Below are 23,364 nucleotides of genomic sequence, written 5' to 3' on the forward strand. Positions count from 1 at the left end.
CTGCTTTACAGAGCAGAGAAGCTGGGTCACCTCTGTTTGAATGCAGTCCTGAAGAGTGAACTTATACGCAGGAAGACTTATTTGATGATGCTTCCTCATGTTAGCATCTTAGATTTTACCTCTGGGCTTCCCATAATCTTGTACCGAGAACCCCGTGGAAGTATGAGTAATGAATGGAATGAAGGAAGAAAATTGTTCCAGTAGGGAATTCCTGGAGACACGGGGATTCTGGCAGTGGGTTCGGGGGGAACTTCTAAAAGGAGATCCAAATGCATTCTTTCCATTTTGTAAGCTCTGGTGCTTCTAGGGTGTTGGCTAACAGAGTTCCTTGTGCGGGTAGCAGGGCTGAATAAAGGAGTGTGTGGACAGAGCGCCATGTCCTGTGGACGTGCCGCTTTAATGAAGGGATTAAGATACAGTATAAAAAGTGGCCCTGAAGGACAGTGAAGCTATTATGTGGGCTGAAGAGAGGTAGGGAAAAGCAGCGCTGGGGCAAAAAAGGACATTTGCAGGTATGAGTGGCAAATGGCATCTTTCATTAAGTACACAAGAACCACTTTCTCATGGGCTCTTCGGAATGTTTAAGAGAGGCTCTTGTTAGTAGGACACTTGGGTTACCTGGGTTCATGGGAAACATTCCTAAAAAACCTCACTCAGCTCTTATGGCAAATTATGTACATGTTGATTAAAATTATTTCTTCCTTTTTCTCTAAACCCTTGTGAATGAGAAATTGCTATGGTCCCATTGAGAATTCAGTTTTTCATGTCTTTTATCATGGTGATTGCTTGGGTAATACAATGCTGCCAAACCCAAGGCTCAAGCACAAACACTTCATTTTCCAGAGCATCATTGTCTTCTGTGCTGTCACTTGGATTTTTCTCTAGTTATTACAGTGAGCATCTTCATCTAAATTTACCTGCATATAGTAGAGGTGTGTGGGCTAAAGTAAAGAAAACTTATTCTCTTTTGCTTGGAAACCCAAGACCATCATGGATCACATTGAATTAACTTTCTGAAAATCTAGAGGTCAGGGAAGGGGGACTTTCTAATCAACTGCTTAGCCAGAGAAACATATGCCTGAAGCCATCGAAGGTCAGTGGACTCCTGGTCCTTTCCTAGCTGAGCCTAGACTAGCAAGATGACCCAGCCAAGATGGACATGTGGACAGAGCGCCATGTCCTGTGGACGTGCCGCTTTAATGAAGGGATTAAGATACAGTATAAAAAGTGGCCCTGAAGGACAGTGAAGCTATTATGTGGGCTGAAGAGAGGTAGGGAAAAGCAGCGCTGGGGCAAAAAAGGACATTTGCAGGTATGAGTGGCAAATGGCTTTTGTAAAATGGCCATGGGAAGGCAATTAACTCTGAAGTAACTCACTGAATAGTGAACGTTAACCACTGACTTTTTCATAACTGCAAAACCAAGGAGGGTGAGAGATGATTACTCAAATGAGAGAATTAAGATCTCAGAGGACTGAGTAAGTTTCCCATGGTGTGAGAATCAGTTAGTGGCAAAATCGTGATTAGAACTCAAGATAGTTGGTAATGCTCTTCTAACCCAGGATGTTACTTAGAATGAGTTATCCCACCTGCTTTCTGGACAACTAAATAGCTTCTTCCAATCTCTGAGTTGATAAATGAATAGGAAATAGCAAATCCCAACCAAAGCCTTCCTAATGTCTCTTTTCCACACTTCCTACTATCACATGTTCATCTAAGGAGTCCCTGTCTTTGTCTTTGTATGACTTACTTGAAAACAGCAGAATGTAGCCCATATTTTCTTACACCATGTTCTGATTCATTATTATCTGCCTCCTCCTATTTGGTTTCACAAAAATTTCTTCTTTTAAGTCAGTTTTAACATTCCTATTTCACTTATAAGGACTTTGATTTTTTTCAGAGAGATGGGATGATATTTCTAAGGGTCTTGGCATTGCATAGACATCCGTTAAATGTCTACTGTATTAGAGGGGTAGTTTAGTGGATGGGTGGTTAAATGTATAGACAAGAATATATGTAAGAAAATGAAGCAGAATGCCCAACTATATTAAATTACACAACATTTTCAAGACTCTGTAAAGAGAATGGTATGAATAGCTGGAAGACTCTAGCTTGGCTCCCCAGACCAATAATAACCTCCATGATGTCCTGGGAGCATCATTCAAGGTGGAGTTCTGACACTCATCTCGTTCATCTACAAAACTGAGGTCAACTTTTCTATAATGAAGGACTATAGACACCACAAATAACGTGTTCATCACAGTGAGCAGCACACTGAATAAACGAAAAGTCCTTTCAAATACCTACTGTTCATTTTTCCAGGCATTGTGCAAATATGAATGGATTAATCCCCATCAGTCTACCCAGGGACCCTTCAAGTCAGGTATCATTTATCCCCACCTCACAGAAGAAGAGCTTGGGGCTGGCCGAGAGAGGTCACATGTCATTAGGTCCAGTATTACCCCACTGCCCCACTGCCATCTTCAGCACAGCAAATGCCAATAGTCCCAGTTTTATCATTGCCTTTTGAAGAGAACACTCTTTACTGTATTTTTTCTTTGCATGAGTTTTGGCTTTTTCTTTTCAATTATAAAGTGCTTAACAAAATCAAAATGAAATCAGATTAGAAATTAGAAATTAGAAAAAGCCTGCAATGCTACTCAGAATAAAAGCAGCAGTACTCTGCTTGAACCAGCCATGGAGCCCCGAAGATCCCCCATCCTGTGACAACTGCAGAAAACCCTTTGTCCTCTTTGAGCACAGTTGGAAAATATTGGCCTGAAACACAGTTGAGTAGATTTGCTGGCTGGCACAGCTAGTCTTTCTGTCTTCAGGGAACCTTGCCTATTGGTCCCTTCTAAGATCTATGTGTCTGTTTAAGTTCAGATGAACAGGTGCTAGAGGATTGTGTGGGATGGGCCAGGGCAGCCAGCTTTCTGACCCTTTGCAGAAAAGGTCCATGACACAGAATCAGCCACAGTGGGGTTTCTGGGCAATCTGTGAAAGAGATTTCCTAGAAAGCTTATTCTTAGGAAGCCAAGGTTTCTAAAGATAGTGCTGGCTCAGTGGCAATGAGCAATGACCTCCTCTTGCCTCCACCTCTCCCATTCCACTCCAATTAAATCATTTTCTTTCTTCTCCACCTGTACCTGGGGTTCGCTCCAGGCTGTAGGCAAATGGTGCATTAATCACACATGGCTCAGCCGGTGCATGGGGATGGTGGGAAGCTGCTGATTTATGAACCAACCCAAAGTATAGGGAAGCTGGGAGTAGGTGAGGAAGGCCTAGTTCAGGGAGCAGATGGGGGGCCCCTTCTCTAGGACCAGACCCATATGCTCCACTGCAGGTCCATATGCTGTGTGGGCTGGTCCCCTGCCCTTGCTGGTGTTGAGGATGCCTGTCTGCTATAATGCATGGGGAGATGGATCTTCCACCTGCCCTTCTGGCATTCACACACTCCCTCTCCAGCAGCCCGAGACCTTGAGGCTGAGGTCTTGGATCTCTTCTTACAGACAAAACAACAGCAACATTTATACCCTTGTCAATATGAATTATTGGCATCGTTTATTTAGGAAGCGTTCACAGACGGCCGAGATTTGAGCTTTCTTTCTGTTTGCCACAAGAGGAAATGGAGACATACTATTAGAATTGCAAACACCATTCCAAGCAATTCTAAAAAAACTGACCAGTACTGTATGTATATAGGTGTTAAGCTTTGTTCTAGTTATTTGTTGCATGTAATAAACAATGGCATATAAAAGCAGTTCTTCAAGGTCATAGATGAAGCTAAGAATTAGGACTAAACTCAGAACTGTTAGAGTTCTGAATGAGCAAACATTATCCATCTGTCTATCCCTCCCTCTTTCCCTCACTCCCACCCTCCCTCCCTTCCTTCCTCCACCCACTCAGTGAGTAATTATTGAGCTCCCATCACATATCAGACTACAGACAACGTACTCAGGATGGAGCTGAAAATAAAGCAGACATGTTGCCATCGCTCAGAGAAGGCACATCTTAGTTGACTCAGAGAGATAAAAGCATTATTTCCAAAGCTAGTTAGTTAAGAAAAATTCCAGCTGTGAATCTCAGCAACTTAAATGAAGGAAGAAACAAAAGACCTCAAAGAATATCCGTGTATAGCGAGCACTCGGAAATCAAGAGAGCTTGCTGCCCAATCACGAGGACTCAAGTCTGGATCTCAGCATCTATGTAATAAGCTGTGTATGCTCTGTCAAGGGCCTGTAAGCCCTGGGCTGTGCGGGGCAGACATAGAAGGATGGTTGGCATTTAGGTTCAGGTCAGATTGAACCTCAAAGCAATAAGACAGTGACAGAGGACACAAAAGGTCCTCTTTTGGCCTCTGTGTACAGGCACACAGCATGCCTAGAAGTGTATATATTACCATGCGTTTCTCCTGATACATACAGAATTAGAGATATGATTTCTGAAAAGGAGGAGGAGATGGAGGAGGGGAGAAGAAGGAGGAGGAGATTGTCTTCAACAGTAGTGACAGTAAAGTCTTTTTTTTTTCCCTTTAGGAGGAGGAGAAGCTCTTGGCTGTGGGTGATGCAAGCAAAGTCCCTGCAATCAGAATGAACCACGGTGTTTGAAGTCTAGAAAGAGGGAGCTGCTCAGAGGTAGCAAAAGTGGTAAAAGATGTGAAGGGTGGAGGGGGTTTCGAAAGATCAGTAAGGGCCGATGAACAAGACAGAGCATGCTCACGGTGAGGTCAGTGTGAAACTTCACACAGCTCAGCAACACCAGTAGATAGCAATGACCAATAGCAGCTCATGCTGTCCATTCATAGTTAATGTGACCCACCCCCCTTCCCTGTGCCTTTCCATCCCCAGATATTGCTCAGCTTCAGATGCTGACTTAGGGAACCCTTATTTGAATAAGCAGATATGCTCAAATGATTCACGCTAGTACTCAGTGACTAGTACATAGTGACTAGCCATATGTCAGCAATACGGGACTAAGCATATATAGATGCTCTTCAATTTTAAAACCATTACTGAGCTTAAGACCATGCTGTTTTGGGGATTTTTTTTTGTAAGTTTTCAAGTGCTATCACTCCTCCCCATAAGGTTTTACTACTTTAGCATTGTATTGTTTTTTTGTTTGTTTGTTTTTTTTTTTTGTTTTTTTTTTTGCACTGTTATCATTTCTTTGAAGATATAAAAAGATTTGGGGTATTTTATTACCTTCTTTCATTATTTTAGACTTTTTAGAAAAAAACTCTATGTTCCGACACGTCTGACCTTGGATGTAAGATCTATTAGGCTGCAAAGATTAGACTTTATTTAATAAACATTTGTAGAGAGGTCATTCTGCTCTTGGTATGGATCCAAATGAGTTGTAAGAATAAACTCATTTAATCTTACAGCAAGCCTTTCAAAGCCAGGAGTGTTAGTGTTTCTGTTTTAGGGATGAAGAATGGAAACATTGAAAGATTAAGAGAAAGAGCTGAGGATTACACCACCAGGAAATGAAGTCAAGTTTGCACGCCACGATCCATTTTTGTGTCATCAGCCACTCCTGTTGGATGGGACTTTCCACAAGGAAGCAAAGCCCTGGGGTGTGGGCTTGCTCAGAGAGGCTCACCCCTCCCTTTGCCCACTTAAAACTTTCTGACATCACGTGAGGGTCTTCTCACATCTTCCAATCTCTAAGGAGCCTCCCATCATGAGGGGCAAGGTCTTGTGTTTTCTCATATCAAGGGATAAAGACAAAAGGAAAGGGCCGAGCTAGCACAAGAGTTTGTCAGGGATAGTGGTCTGTGCTGAGCGAGCCAGCGGCTGCAGTGAGTGAGGGCTGAGGCAATGTGGGTACCAGGGGTGTTCTCAGAGGTGTTGCAGAAAATCTCGCATCCTGGTACTAAGCAGCTTGGGGAACAGAATCAGAAAGACTTTTTATTAATGTAGACTGCCTTGTGCTGTCCTGGCTCCCTATCTGAGTACCATCCCTACTTCCCTGTCTGGGTACCACTCCTGCCTCTCTGTCTGGGTACCACTCCTGCCTCCCTGACTGGGTATCACCCTTGCCTCCCTGTCTGGGTACCACTCCTGCCTCCCTGTCTGGGTACCACTCCTGCCTCCCTGACTGGGTACCACTCCTGCCTCCCTGTCTGGGTATCACTCCTGCCTCCCTGTCTGGGTACCACTCCTGCCTCCCTGACTGGGTGTCACCCTTGCCTCCCTGTCTGGGTACCACTCCTGCCTCCCTGTCTGGGTACCACTCCTGCCTCCCTGACTGGGTACCACTCCTACCCAAGCTCCATGAGTCAAAGGCATGGAAGGGCTGCACCAGCAAGGCAATTGAACTTGCATGGCTTTATTTCCATTCTCCAGTGCTCTCCCCACCCCTTTGTGGAGATTACCAATCTCTGCCACAACTTGCCCTCGGCTTCTGACTTTGTACAGCTTCTGACTTTTTACAGCTCACAGAATGCACACCATTCAGAGGATAGTTGCGATTATGTGTCTGCCTTCAGGGATGTGAATAGTCTCACTGCACCTCCCCTACTTGGCCATCAAGAAACCTTGTGTACAGTTAAACATGAGGGATGAGACTCTGACTTGTTTCATGCTCATCTCTTCTCCGGGGTTCTGGTTCACCCTTGTGAAAACTCAGTATGATACATGTTGAGAAACCATCTTTACAGGTTATAAAATTCTGTTGTGTTTGTCTGTGAGTGTTGTCAAACTTATTGCAACAGTGGCCAGCAAGCTTTTAAACCAGATGTTAGTGTCCTCTTCTCAGGTCAGTAGGCTCCCATTCACCTTTACTCTTGTACCTTGAATCTTTATGCGATACATAAAACAGCACAGGTGGAGTGTATTCCAGTAGACTTTGCTTACAGCAGCTGGTGGTGTGCACTATGGTCTGATGCCTTCTGTAAAAACACTTTTAATAATTTCCGGCAGACATTGCCCCTTGTAGATGTTCTGTTTCAACTGGAGGCTTAACAGAGCTCTGCAGGGTGTTCTAATAGAAGGGGGGGGGGCATGTTCTCTTTCCACTGGCAGGCCTTCTGAGTATTGTAGTCCTGTGATACAGAAATACTGTTGTTTCACCCCAAGTGTACATAAGCATCCATCTGCCAAGGGAACCAATGAAAGTATGATATTTAAATAAGAAATTTGTACAGTGATGGGTGGGGACATCCATGTGTGTACAATATATAGTTCTTCCAGATGCCTGGTGTCTTGGAGATTTTGCTTGAACATGTCTGCAGTGCTAGGGATGCCAGCTGGTTTCTCATTGCCTGCCACTTGACAAGGACAGGTAAGGAGAGATTAAAGCAGGGGAATCCAGGGAACAATGTGGACTGTGACAGATAGGTAGTCATTCTAAGAAGAAGGTCTCTTGGTAGCGCAGAGATACTGCTTAGGGGATGTATTCTGTGAGGATTCCCAGTTTCTTAAAACCGGGTGCACTATTTAATGTGTATGAACACCTCAGAAAGAATGAGCACCTCAGTGTCCTAGTGCTTTGTCAGTCATCCCTAAGGGATTTTAGGCTGTGCTCTGTCCAGACTCTGTCACTCTCTGCATTTTCTTTCTATGGTTCTTTCTTTCCAACACCCAGCATCCCCTAGTGTTTCACAGGATCACCTGTGTAAGTGCAGCTCTACATCCTGAAGTGAGTATGAAGAGTTTGGAAGTTAGACCCTCCAGGTTGCCTCATAGTAAATGAGAGGACTGGTGGGAAAATATGAAGCCTCACCTGTCTGGACAGGGTGACAGCTGTGTGTGACTTATGCTCTAGGGCCCCACATGAGATCAGGCCTTGAGACTTAGCCTGAAAGCCCAATTCCATGTGGCTTTGGGCTTCCTTCTGTCCCTTCCGTTCTGTGTTCCCCACTGAGAGCACCTCCTTCATAACTCATTATACATAAACCTTTATCCATTAGGAAAGTTAATCAGGGAAATATACTCAATTTGTCCATGTATGCCTCCTGGAGTAGGTATCAAGGTTTAACCTTGTATCCAAAAGAGGATTTTTGAAACTGAAAGTGTGTGGACATCTTTAAATTTTCAAATCATTCCTGATCCCTAGATCATGCTTGCTTTGTGTGGCCGGCTTTATATTGGCAGCATCACCCTGCTCTGTTGAGTGTTGATGCTTGCCCAAGACATATTCTTTGAAGAAATACACGAAGAGCCACAAAGGAAAGGTAGAGACTCAGGCAGATGTATTGAACAAACAAACAAACAACTAAGGAACCAACGAACGAATGAATGAACGAATGAACGAAGTCAGCTATTGGCTAGGGGATTAAAGAAACCATCTTGATTTGGAATTGCAGCTTCCTAACCAGTGTTTTTTCATGCAACGGACTTAATGTCTGTAAAATAGGGAGGGAGTGAGAAGACCTTTTTCAGAGGTCCAAAGATTAATATCAGGCTCCTCCTGCTTCAGCACTAATGTCACCCACACAGTTACCATATAGTGCCATAGACTGTAGAAGTGTTGTCATACTCTCTGTCTGAGACTCTTTTTGTTATTTTGTTGTTGTTGTTTTGTATTAGGACAAAGTACTTGATGCAGGGTAATAGAAAGAAAACAGGCTTATTTGGCTCAGGGTTCTGATAGCTAGATAAGTCTAAATATGGCCCTGGCATTTGGTGGAGCCTGTGCCAGGCTGCACCTCATTTTGGTGAAGAAGTAGATGGAGGAAGAGAGTGTGTTCAGGGAGGACAAAGTACACAGAATCAACATCACTTTATAACAACACACCCATTTGATGGGTGATCAGATTCTCTGAGGGAGGCCTCACCTGTTCCTCAGAGTCAAATATTAGCCCCTTCCAAAGGCGGTACCCTGTGTCTCAAATGACCTTCAGATGGTTGCACTGGAGCCTGAGTTCCCTAACAGCTTTGGTTAGGGACAAATGCTAGCAGTCCTGGTTTCTCCTATTGGTGTTCGCCCTACTGTGCATTACATCATCAGTGTAACCATGAGTCTGTCTCCTAGACTCACATCTTCCCACCTTCTCCAGAGTTAGTGCTCCTTCTCTCCTTGCACCATGGAGGTCCTGGGCATCGAATTCAGGTGGTCAGGCTTGATGATGAACACCTTTACCTACTGAGTTATCTTCTGCAGAGCCTCTGTACTATTTTCCATGGCAATTGGATGCTTACCGTTCTCCAGCAATAAAGGGTCCTTTTGTCTTCTCCAGTACCTCTTGTTTTTCATCTTCATCCCAACACCATCCTTGTGTGTGTGGGGGGGGGGGGGAAGGGGAAGGTGTGGTTGATACCTCCATTGTGGCCTTAATTTGCATTTCCCTGATAACTAGTGATGCTGAATATCCTTTCCCATATCTGTTAGGAAAGTTGTGTCTATTTGGTACTTCTCACTTTTAAGACCTGGTCATTTGGATTTTATTTGATGTTTACTTTATTGCTACTAAGTAGTAAGGACTTTGCTTCCTGCCAGCAAGTCAGCTCATGCCAAGGAAGTCTGGCCATCTTTCTATGTTTGGAAATGGATGCTTAATGAGACACATGAAACAATATTTGCTGATGCAATTTTTATCTCTTCTAGAATATTTGAATACTTTAGGTTATAGACTCACTTTGGCTGGCTATGAAAGAGGTGGGTAGATACTCCTGGCTTGGTGTGTGAACCCTAACATTCATGACAGACAGGACTGATTAATACCCTCCCTGCCAGATCAAGGGACTCATTCTGCGGTGAGGATAACAAGGCTGCCTTGTGCGTGTCTATGAATGTAAGTGAACCCCGCAATAGCTTTCATGCTCTGCATCCTTAGACGTTGGGTGTACAGTGTGGGTTCATAGCCCAACTAGGACAGCCAGATATCAGCAATCAATGACACTTAGGTCAATTGCTGGGCCCTGTGGCCCTATGCTGTGTGGTTATTGTCTGAATGTATGAATCTTAGTTGTAATAGAAGGAAGTTGGGGTTCTGAGGCAAACAGACCTATGTTTGAATCTTATCTCTGCCCTTCCATACCCATGTAATCTCAAACAAGCTGTTTACCTTCATTTCCAACAGTGAGATAGTAATAGTTATGTCCAGAAAAGGGACTAGAGGTTCCCCTGATCTATTTTTGCAGAGTGAAGAAGACAACAAGAGAAAAACCCTGTGTCTGCAGGAGCTGGTGGTGGGGTCAGGGAAGGGAGTGAATGATTTGGGAAGGTTTTTCCAGATAGATTCAGAGTCTCCAGTGGCTGGAGATTTCAGCTTCTGTTTCCAAAGAGGTTTCCAGGGAGATTCCCACATCCAGACTCCCTCGTCTCGTCCACTGAGCCCACGCAGGTAATGTTCTCCAGGGAAGCCCCACGATGTGGTGTCAGGGACACTGTAGTGAGCAGTGGAGGCTGGGGTTCCGAGTTGGATGTTTCAGTCACTATCTGAAGCATAATCCACTCTTCCATATGTTACATTTCCCCTGGAAATAAAAACACACCAGGGAGACTCAAAATAAGTGCAACTTTCCTCTGAAAAACACCCTGTTTGGCTCAAGTGCTTTCATCTTTCTAAGGTTTTTTGTTTGCCACGCAACTGCATCATAACAACCATAACAAAACCCTCAAATAAAGCTGCTTCCAAATTTTGCATATTTGTCCCAGTCCTTGTCCACATGCAGACACAGTTTCTGGTTTATTCGTAGTGTTTGCTTCTTTCTTCATTCTGCTCTGCTCACTTAGCATTCTATCACAAACAAATGTCAAGTTTCTTCATTGCATTCCTAATTACCATTTTTATTGGTTACATACTATTCCATCAAGCTGATGCAATTCTACTTAGCAATGCCTCTATTGTCTATTTATGCTACTTAATTTTTTAAAAAATAATGTGCTCTAAACTAGCAAAGAAAACCCTTCAGATGTAATCCTTTTATATCTTTGGTTACATTTTCAAATAATAATGTTCTTTGAGAAAAATCTTCACAGTTTGCAAAATGATCTAAAGATATTTCTGAGTCCAAGTTTGTAATGTAGGCAGAGTTGTTTACTTGCTGGTTCATATTTTTGTTTTATATCTTCATATTTTCTAAATTACTGGATTACTGTTTACATTAAAAGGTGTTATGCTAATATCAATAGAATTGGAAAGAAAACCAAAGGGCAAAAGTGAATATTCTAGGCCAAATGCATAAACAACCAAAATTCCATCCCATAACAGAGAGGTGGCCTTCAAGGACATGGCAATCTTGAATATGGCCCTCACTCCAAATTAAGGGAGGGTACAACAATCCACTTGTGATGACACCCTACGGAGGGCTAGATTTTGAGAGCTCAGGCTGAAGTTTTACAGAGCACAGAGAACACACCACACCCATTGGAGGTCACCTTGTGCAAAGCACAGGGTGGATCACAAAGCAAGCAGAGGCAGTGTCTGGTGGAAAGGTTTGGAAAACTGCAAGGGGTGGGCCCATGGATGCTGAGAGCTTGCATCCAGGGTGGGTTTGAGGGTCAGGCAGGAACAGGTGACAATTCCAGTCATGCTTTCACCAGATGGTTTGCTTCACTGCATAGTGTTCCCTCAGTACTGGGGAGGGAGCTGATCCCATTTGCATGTCCTCAGGCAACGGGGGAGCTTCTAATTCTCTGCTGACCAGTGATCTCAGAGATCTGGTTCTTGGTTGAATCTAAGTTTAAGTGGCTGAACCTTCAGGAAGCTGTGGTAATTTTTACCACCACTGCTCACACTCTATGTAGCTCACCCTCTATGTAGTGCACCCACCTCCTTCCCATTACAGCTGTTTCATCCTCATTCTTCATCTACACAGATGATCTCTAGCCTAAATATTAAAAAAAAATCACAGCTCCTGACTCTCTACGGCATTGACTTTAGCCTTAAAAAGTCAACATTAAGACTGGTATTTTTGTTTGTATTTAATGAGATGCTGTACAGAAAATACTATTTAATGGAGAGATGTCTCATTGGAGAATAAAGTTACAAAAGTGTGTGTGTGTAGCCCAGGCTGACCTCGAACTCGTGATCCCAGGCTGACCTCGAACTCGTGATCCTCCTGCCTCTGCCTCCTTCAGCAAATTCTACCGTCGTACTCCAGACAGCCAAATAACCCTATTAAAAATGGGGTGCAGAGCTAAACAAAGAATTCTCAACTGAGGAAACTCGAATGGCTGAGAAGCACCTTAAGAAATGCTCAACATCCTTAGTCATCAGGGAAATGTAAATCAAAACAACCCTGAGATACCACCTCACACCAGTCAGAATGGCTAAGATCAAAAACTCAGGTGACAGCAGATGCTGGCGAAGATGTGGCGAAAGAGGAACACTCATCCATTGTTGGTGGGATTGCAAGCTGGTACAACCTCTCTGGAAATCAGTCTGGCAGTTCCTCAGAAAATTGGACATAGCATTAACTGAGGACCCAGCTATACCATTCCTGGGCATATACCCAGAAGATGCTCCAACATTTAACAAGGACATATGCTCCACTATGTTCATAGCAGCCTTATTTATAATAGCCAGAGGCTGGAAAGAACCCAGATGTCCTTCAACAGAGGAATGGATACAAAAAATGTGGTACATTTACACAATGGAGTATTACTCAGCTATTAAAAATAATAAATTCGAGAAATTTGTAGGTAAATGGATGGAACTAGAAAACATCATCTTGAGTGAGTTAACCCAATCACAAAAGAACACACATGGTATTTACTCACTAATAAGCTGATATTAGCCCAAAAGCTTGAAATAGCCAAGATTCAACTCACAGACCACATGAAGCTCATGAAGACCAAGTGTGGATGCCTTGGTCCTACTTAGAGGGAGTAACAAAATACTCAAGGGAGTAAATATGGAGACAAAGTGTGGGACAGAATCTGAAGGAGAGCCGGGCAGTGGTGGCGCACGCCTTTAATCCCAGCACTTGGGAGGCAGAGGCAGGCGGATTTCTGAGTTCGAGGCCAGCCTGGTCTACAGAGTGAGTTTCAAGACAGCCAGGGCTACACAGAGAAACCCTGTCTCGAAAAACCAAAAAAAAAAAAAAAAAAAAAAAAAAAAAGAAAAGAAAGAAAGAAAGAAAGAAACTGAAGGAGGAGCTGTCTGGAGACCATTCCACCTAGGTGTCCATCCCATGTGCAGTCACTAAAGGTAGACACTGATGTGGATGTCAGGAAGTGCATGCTGACAAGAGCCTGATATAGCTGTCTCTTTAGAGGTCTGCCAGAGTCTGACACATTCAGAGGCAGATGCTCACAGCTAACCACTGATCTGACCAAGGGTTTCTCAATGGAGAAGTTAGAGAGAAGACTGAAGGAGCTGAAAGGGTTTGTGGCCCCATGAGGAAAGCAACAATACCAACCAACCAGAGCTCCCCAGGGTCTAAACCATCAGCCTGGGAGCACATAGGGAGGGACCCATGACTCCATCTGTACATGTAGGGGAGGATGGCCTTGTCAGGTATAAGTGGGAGAGGAGATCCTTGGTCCCATAAAGGTTGAACACTGAGCGGGGGGGGGGGGGGGGGGGAATTCGAGGGTGGGGAGATGGGAGTGGCTGGGTAGGTGGGGGCATATCCTCATAGAAGCATGAGGAGGGGGGATGGGATAGGAGGGTCCTGGGTGGTGGTGGAAATGGGGTAAGAGGATAAAATCTGAAATATAAATATAATATCCAATAAAAAGTGTGTGTGTGTATATGTGTGTGCCTGTGTGTATGTGTGTGCCTCTGTGTGTATGTGTGTGTTTGTGTGCATGTGTGTATGTGTGTGTGTTTGTGTGTGTATGTGTGTGTGCCTGTGTGTGTGTGTGTATGTGTGTGTGCCTGTGTGTACGTGTGTGTATGTGTGTTTATGTGTGTATGTGTGTGTGTGTATGTGTGTGTGCCTGTGTGTACACATGTATGTGTGTATATGTGTGTATGTGTGTGTGTGTGTGTGTGTGTGTGTGTGTGTGTGTGTATTCTGGGGATTAAGCTTAGGTTACCATGCTTGTCCAGCACCTTCATACACTGAACCATCTCACTAGTCCATGGATTCTATTTCTTGTAGTCTGTTTTTGCCTCCACCCCGCCCTCTCCAGAAGGGTCTCAGATACCATTTTTGCTCTTCAGTTTCTGGTCCGCTGTGTACCAAGCACGACATCATTGTGAATGCCATGCCACAGAGGATGGCATTATTGGTATTCTGTAATTGTGTTTAGATTTTGAAATGTTCTTGTTTTGATGGAGATAGTGCACATGGTTCTCACTCACGGATCAGACACTTTGCCCTCATGGTGCTCTTTCTACATCCACAGCACAAACATCAAACCAGGAAGTTACTGTGGACATCGGCTGTGATTCTGCCCAGGGCCCATCGTGTGCTGCTGCACAAGTCTCCATCTTTCTTTTGTGACCTTGGCACTCTCAGAAAGTACCAGTCACTTATGTTTGTAAAATCCCCCTTCAGCCTCAGCCCAAGGTCCCCTTAGTGTTTTGGTTGAACTGAGGCTCTTGTGTCCCATGAATCATGGAAGTGATGCTAGGTCCTCTTTCACAACCTGGGCCATACAACAGTGACACATGCTGTCACCATGATGTTGGCCTCAGTCCCTTCATTTAGAGTATGAATACCACATTCTTCCATGACTGTAATTATGATTAGTTTATAAAATCATAGGGAAAGGAAAAATAACATTTTATTTTACTAAGACTGGAATCTTTCCCTCTCCTCACCCCCCCCCCCCCCCGTTTATTGTCTGCTTTCTACCTTCCACTTGATAGGCTGCAAATTTAGCAGATACATCTATTCCATGGCCCAAGGACCATATGCAGCCAGGGATTGGTATGGATGCAGTTCAATGGGAAACCATAAATGAACTTAAATGGGAAACCATAAATGAACTTAATCATAACATTTTGAGAAGGGTGTGTGTGTGGTAATATGTCAATGCCTATACCTATGTGTGGTGGTTAGAGTATGCTTGGCCCAGAGAGTGGCACTGTTAGGAAGTATGGCATTGTTGAAGGAAGTGTGTCACTGTAGAAGATTTTGAGGGCTTTTTTTCTAGTTGCCCGGCAATGCCAGTCTTCTCCTGATTGCCTTTGGAACAAGATGTTAAACTCTCAGTTCCTTCTGTGCCATGTCTGCCTGTGTGCTGCCATGCTGCCTCCTTGATAATAATGGACTGAGAAATTGAACCTATAAGCCAGCCCCAATTAAATATTATTCTTTATAAAAGTTGCTTTGGTCATGGTTTATTTTCACAGCAAAAGAAACTCTAACTAAGACATGCATATGTATATGTGTAGGAGGAACTAGGGTAGGGGGAGTAAGGAGAGCAAAAGGAAAAGTAAGAGGAGGAGCTAGGGGAGAGGGATGAGAGAGAGGAGAACATGGAAGCAGATGTGCACGTCTCTAGCAGTCAAAGGTAGTTGGTATATCTAGGTTGGGTATTGGGTTACACCTCTGATTGTGTGGGCACCTTGTTATTGAGCATTACCAAACATATAAAGCCTTTGGATAATCTAAGCATTAGAGTCTCATTTGTACCGAGCCCATGTGGATGGCAGGATGGTCTGAGCTCAGCCAAACATTGTGGAGAGAACATGGTAGATTGGCAGAGCCATCTCTCATGCTGGTGTCTCATGGGTGGTCAGGGATGGTGTCTCTGACCACCTGAGCAGATGGCCCAAGCTGAGCAGCAACAGTATGGCTGCAGCTACTCCTGGCCACAGGCCTAAGCTAGTTGGGAACATGGCAGCTGATAAAGAAAAGCCAGATTGAATGCCACCATTTTAAATATCTCTCACAATATATATGTACCAAAAATTGCTACGTATATAGCTCAATAGGAAACCATGAATGAACTTATAAAATTTTGAGAGGAATGTATGTGTGGTGATATGTATGTGTATAAACATGCATGTCTATGTGTGTGTGTGATCTATCTATCTATCTATCTATCTATCTATCTATCATCTATCATCTCTGTGTATTGTAACTTGATTGCATGATTCTTGAGATTGAGTGACCTTGAAAGAAGAAAGAAGTATAGTTACTCTTTGGGAAGTTTCATTATGTAAAGACACAACTCATTAAGGATATGTGAAAACCAACTGAAGGCCAGAATGTCAATGGTACAGCCTGGGAACATCCTGGAAGATGTCTTAGAACAAAGAAACAAGATTTGTTTTGCATGAGTGTTTTCTTAACCTCTTGACACATCAATCTCCTTGAGTGCTTAGTAGGGATAGTAGCACTCCTCCAGGAACATGGCAAATCCCAGTGTCAGCCCCTACCCCTAGATGAACCCAGCATGGTTCATCTGATCTGGGGGTGGGGGGGGGGAAAACTCAGTCTCATCACATACTATTTTTATTTTAATAAGGCATGTGCTCTGATTACAGATTCTAAAATTCTGTGGTATATAAGGCTTCTTTGTATCTGTCTCTTGCCAATTTATAGGACCTAAAATATGAACCACACAGAGAAGGAGTTGTTCCTATGCATGCAGCCCTGACTCAAACTTGTTTTAAATTCACAGTACTGAAAAATGGACTTGCATCCTACTGTGAATTTAAATACTTACAACCCAGAAATAAACGGATCGCATGGCTCATTTATCTTGCAGCCATTAATTAATGGTGGTTAATTGCAGTTATGAGCCGTTGATTTCCAGGCTCTTGGTCCCATACATTTATTTTAATGTATTCAGAATACCACAAGGCCATAAGTTAGATACCAAGTGAAAGGCTGTCCCAGAAGACAGAGTTATAGAGTCCTGCCTTACACCTTTGTCTTTCCAGAAAGGGCTAAGAGTGGTCTGAGAGATTAGCCTAGCATAGTAGCTGTAATTCTAGAATGCATTGCTTCCTGGATAACTTGAATGAACACTAGTTGTCACCAACATTTCTGGGTAGATTTTCTTAGCCAAACTCTGTATTTCTTACCAAGGAGGAGAAGTGAGTCATTTTTCAAGAGCAATGAATGAATTACTCTATTGCATTGCCCCAAGATGATGATGTATAGAGCTGGTAATTTGTTGAAGATGAAATCATGTGTTTGAGTAGATCTATGTTCTCTTTGGGGAGTATATTAGTTACGTTTATGTTGCTGGGATAAAACTCCATGACCAAGAGATTTTTTTATTTGGGCGTGTGGTACCAGAAGTGTATGAGTCCACGATGGAGGAGTAGAGACATGGCAAGAAGCATCAGGATTGGTGTTAGGAATCCCTGTGCCTGCCTGAGAGTTTATGTCTTGAACCACAAAGGGGAGAGAACAAACTGCGAGTATCAAGGGTTTTTTAACATTCAAACCCACCATTCCCAGTGAAGTACTTTCCCCCAAATGGAAATCCGTCCTAAACTTTCTTATACTCTACCACCAACTTGAGACCAAGTGTTCCAATGCCTGAAACAATGGGGGACATTCCTATTAAAACCACACAAGAGAAAGCCACAGAGGGTTTGGAGAGACATCTAGGAAAAGCAGACTTAAATGCTTCTGAAGAGTTCCTATATCTGTCCTCAGGCTTCTTGCCTGATTTATAGATGTCATTGGCCTCAAAGCTCTGCAGTTATCACTGGATTTAGTTATCTGATATGTAGAAATCTCAGATATCCCTGGTTCCAATTTATTGGTGTGGAATCTTTCCCCCTAGATTTTGGTCACTCTGATAGTTAATCTTGACTGTCAACTTGGTTTGACCTGAGATCAATTAAAAGACACAACTCCAGGAAGGGGTTTAAGGAATTTCTTGGAAGAATTCACTGAAGGGAGGAGAGCTTCCTCCAGAGTGAGTGGCACATTCCAGTGTGACTCATATATAAGAAAGCATTAGGAAAAGGTGTTCCCTTTGCCTGCCTGTCTTATACTCCTGTTGTTAAGAGCATAAACAGTGGCTTCTGTAGTTGATGCTGATGGCATCCTTTGTTGACATTGAAACCCAACTTGTTCAGTCTTCTATCATAGACTAAGGGCCCACATCTCTTCAAAGATATGACATGTTTTCATTACTAGTTTGGTATTGTTGAAGCATCCAGACTTATAGACTGAGAAGCTATCAGATTTTTCATTCTCCACATGCAGATGGCAATTGTTGGACCAGTCAATCATAAGTAAACCAATCTGATAAATCTGTTTGTGATATATATTAATTCTAACAGTTCTGTTGCTCTAGAGATCCATGACTAATAAAGTAAGCCTGCTTTAATCAAGTGATATGTTTTTTTAGAAAAGAGCTGTAGTGCTGTGGAGATAGCTCAGTGGTTGAAAGCACTTACCAATTCAAGTTCAGATCCTCAAAACCCACTTAAAAGTCAGACTCAGCACAGGCCTCTGCAATCACAGCATACCTCTATGAAATAGGAAACAGAGTCAAAAGAACCTAGAAACTTTAGGCCAGCTGGTCAGGTTCATGTGATGGAAATGAGACCCTGTGGAAATGTGGGAAGGGAATGACCAACGTGTAATGGTTGTTCTCTGACTTCCATGGGCACATTGTGGCATGTACACACTCATGAGTGTATACACACATGCAGACACACACAACTTGACACACAAATACTCATGCACACACACATTAGAAATTTTGATACAAAAGCACATGTGAAGAGAAAGAAGTGACAAGAAACATTGACACACTCTTCAGTTCACAATTGCAAAGATACATAAGTCTCAGTCTTATGACCATGAGGACTTGAATTCCTCTGATATCCCAGTTGGGTCTGGAATTAGACTTTCTTCACTGGATCAGAGCAGAGATGGCTGGCACCTGGCATTTAGCTTCCAGCCCTGGGAACCCCTCAGCAGAAGGCTCAGCAAGAATATTTTAGACTTCTCCTAAGAGCTGTGAGGTAATACATTTGTGTGGTTTTAAGCCATTCCATTTGTGATAATTATCTAGCATTATGTAATTGTTATGTAACAACAACATCTGTGTGGATTGATGCCATTTCTATCTCACCTGAATTATTATGTCATCTATTAATTTTTCTCTCTGTGGTTCCCTTCTTCTCCATAAGCTAGTCTTTGTGTCGTTGTGTTAGTCCTCTTGAAACTCTTGAACTATAACGTTCCAGGTTCAGATGTGGGTTTGTTACTTCACAATGCCTCTAATGTTGGGGCTACCCTTGTTAGCAGCCTTCATGGTGACTTACAAGTCTAATTTCATGCCAGATCTGTTTACTTACCTTTATTCCAGCCTTAAGGAAATGCTTGTTGTCCTGGCATCACCACACAAGTTGAGCCTAGGCTGTGCCTTTGTCCATGCTGCTTCTTCAGGGTTTTTTTATTGGATATTTTATTTATTTACAATACAGATGTCATTCTCTTTCCCCATTTCTCCTTCCTAGAACCCCCTATTTCATCCCCTCTTCTCCTTTATGCTTTTAATTACATGCATGTATTAAGGTCAGTTCTAGGTTGAGGGTCCAGCAATACAATAGATGCAAACAGTCAAGGAACAAGCAAGACAATAAACACAAATAGTCAAAGAAAAAGCAAGGCATTAAATCCAATTACATGAACACTCCTGTGATCACTGTTTCTAAGGGCTTATCAGGATGCTAAAAGTATCTGAGCCTACTTCCCTGTCCTAGCGCAAGGTCATTTTCATGTCTGAAGCCTACTTCCTTGTTCTAGCCTAAAATTTAGAATCATGTCTGAAATTAGTTCTTTATTCTAGCCTAAGATTTAGATTCCTACCTGAAATTACTTCTTTGTTCTAGCCTAATGTCAGATTCCTGCCTGAAGCCTACTTCCTTGTCCTTGGCCAACGTCATATTCCTGCCAAGCAGCCCATTTCCTTGTCTTTGGCCAATGTCAGGTTCTTGCCAAGAAGCCCCAAATGTTCTCTGCCTCTCCCTATTTTTTATTTCATTAACAAGATGGATCCTGTCTTTGGTTGTTCTGACAAGAATGCCTTCCTTACTTGTCATGGAGTATGCATTATCAAAAGCAATGAATTTTTGTCTTAGGTTGGTAAGGCTCTATGCAGAATCTTACCCATCCTAGGCTTGCCAGTCTGTTAAATTAATAACTTTATCTGGGGCTCAAGCCATGTACTTTGGCTGCCAACATGTTGATGTTGTTAAAAACAAGCTTTAACACTGTGGGCAGCAATAAAAGCATTCCCAGGACAAAAAGGGCTAGGATGATTAAGCTATATATGCCATTTTTGAAGCTTGACCAAAATAGAAATACTGACTTCAGGTCATGAGTAATTTTATCTGTAGTATCTACCCCATCAACACTCAGCAGAACAGCATTCTTGAAATTCAGAAGCTCCCTATGTATCATTAAACTTCCAGAGAGGTGTTAGAATTATGCCAAATACACTGCAAGTGTCATTAAACTTCTTCCTAATTATAATGACTACCACTGTAAATTTTAGAACCAACATGAATCCAAAGCTATTTGGCATGACACTTGAGATGGCTCCTTACCCTTAAATTCTGAACCTCCTTCCAGTAATTTGAATAGGATAAAGAGCATCAATCTGTTGTTCCAAATGCCTATCTAAATCCTCTTGTATATTCAACACATTAGTAATATTTTTTTGCTAAATGATTAACAAAAGTAGCTGTCTTAACTTTTTGTGTCACAGCAATTGCAGAAGCAGTGGTGCTAGGAATTAATGTAATTAAAGCTGTTATACCAACAATGATCAAGCTCACTACCCTCTTGCTTCTGCTTAAACTTGCCTCATTTCTTCCAGTACTTGCAAGCTATTTTTAGAATACCAAGGTTCTGTGATACTCAGGGCACTAAAACAAAAGCTGGTTGATAGACCTCCATAACTGACATGCCAGATTTCAAAACACAAACACAATTAGAATGTGTACAATCTTACATTAAATACTGTAGAAGAAAGAAATTATTTTTAACTTGACAACTAAAAGAGTCTTAATACAGGTGCTAATACCTGTTTGAAATCCAGATCCTGCCCCAACTTTATCTCTTGCTAATATAACATCATAGAGAACTGCAGCTGATTGCCATATATGTCTCTGAACATGTCCAGAACCAGACTTCCAAATGAAGACTGTTATTTCCAATACTGGATTGATTTCCAGATCAGTCTGAATAACTAGTCACATTTAATAACAATACAAGAGGCATTATAACTTCTCTTTTTGATTCTCCATTCCATAAGGTCTAAGAACTTGAGGCAAGGCAGCTTGTCCCATCAGGGGTATAGGTAAGCAATGGTGAGTCAGGAACTTATGTCCAATACAGCTTCCCAGTCACCGTTGTCAGGGCACTCAGCAGGCTCACAGGTCAGCATCATTCTTTGTCCTGGCATCAGCATGTCACCCATCACTCTGGTGGCCACCATGTTCCTTCAGCATCCTGCATAAAAAAACACAAACATGCCCTCTTCTGTTGAGAACCGCTCTGCCCCAGGTTGGGCACCAAAAATGTCATGGACCACTCTGCCCCACGCTTGGGGGCCAAAATATCTCGGATCACTCTGTCAATGTTGGAACCCATACTGCCAAAAGACTTGGGGGATAAATTGTTAGAGCCTGCACTGCCCCAAGCTGCTCCAGTCTGCAGGTCGGGGTTCAGCAAGAGAGAGAGTGAGGATGGATTTGATGAATGGAGACCAGAGAGGGTGTGATTCAATCCCATTTATTCTTCAGTTTCTCTTCTTCTCTCCAAGTCCCTAGTTCTTAGTACCAAGTCTCAGGTCCTGGGCTTCGGCACCAAGTCTCAAGTCCTAATTCTAGTTCTAAGTTGCTAGTCTCTTTCCCAGTTCCAAGTTACCTGCCTCAAGTCTCAAGTCTCAAGTACTCTTCTAAGTACAAGTGTCTAATAATTTCTTCTGTCTACCTCTCCCTTTTATATGTCTCACTTCTAAGCCACGCCTTTAAGTCATGCCTTTAAGTCTTATCTCTAAATTATACCTTTAAGTCACACCTTTAAGTTTAGGCTCTAGATCACATATTTAAGTCTCACACACCCAAGGGAAAATCCTGGGTATCTAAAACAAAATGTTATCAGAGTGTGCTCAGCTGTTTTAGGCTATTGTAAACAAGTCTCTTGTCAGGGTATATGGCTCAAGATGGCTGCAAGGATGATAGCCGCCTTTTGTCAGCTCCCCACACTCTTCCCCATATTTAATACCTGATTGGGATCATGCCTTATGCCAGTAAGTGGATCCTTCCCTTTCACCTATGCATAAGTATACCTAGTTGTAGAGTGGCATAGGTTTTCTTTTATTCTATAATTTAAGGGTGGTATGTGACTTTTCCTTGGACAACCATTGGAACTTACTCACCAGATAGGGAACTAGTCATGGACCCAAGTAACTGTCACATTCAACTTGTAGCATCCATGAGTTATTGCTTATTTACAGGAGAATGAATGAAGGTTTGCTTACAGAAGCATGGATACTTCAGAGGTAGCTGCATGACCAAGAACCCTCCGTGGTATGAGTAACAGCTAAAATGCTGCACTCCTGGAGCTATCTGAATTACCTGCAGGCAGATCCACAGCTTAGAGCATCTCCTCTCTCCAACAGCCCTTCCTGCTTCTATAATTTTGATAAAGAACCCTGTGAGTCTCATAAGTTTCAGGAACATATGAGACTTGTGAATTTCTTCCCTCCTAAGTCATCTTTTAAAAGCCATGTTTTAAATAAGAGAAAATTGCTGTATAGCAAAATGGCCAGCTTAATAGTATTTATGTTTAATATTTGCATTAATATATATTAATTAGACAAGGGGATAGATTTTTATAATTTCATTTCAAACATGCATATAATATATTTTGACTGTATTGTTATTCATGCCTATTTCTCTCCTGTTTCCTATTGGTCCTCATTCTATTGCAAAATAGTCTCTCTTACACTTTTATTTCCTATATATTTTGAAACCTAGATTCTATATATGAGAAAGTACAGTATTTTTCTGTCTAATTTTGGCTTACTTTTCTTAACATGATAATATCCATTTTGTTTATTTTTTTGAAAATGACATAATTCTATTTTCTTTATGGCTGAGCAAAATTCCATTGTATACAAACACATACATATACACACACACACATACACACACATACACACATACACACACACATACTCACACATACACACACACAATTTCTTTATCAATTTATCTGTTTGTAGACATCTAGGTTGGTTCCCTCTCTTGGCTATTGTGAGTAATGCTGAAATAAGCATGGATGTGCTTATATTCTTGTGATATGCTGACTTAGATTCCTTTGGTATGCACCTGGGAATGGTACAGCCAGATGATAGGTTAATTATATTTTTAGTTTTCTGAGGAACTTCCATGCAGATATCCATTGTACTTTTGCGGATTTACATGTCCACAAATGTCATGTAAGAATTCCTGGTACCTAGTATCTTTACTAGTATTTGCTGTTATCTATTTTCTGGATCCCTGTACTCAGTTTTGAGACAT

This window comes from Arvicanthis niloticus, chromosome 2, assembly GCF_011762505.2.
Source record: "Arvicanthis niloticus isolate mArvNil1 chromosome 2, mArvNil1.pat.X, whole genome shotgun sequence".
NCBI lineage: Eukaryota > Metazoa > Chordata > Mammalia > Rodentia > Muridae > Arvicanthis > Arvicanthis niloticus.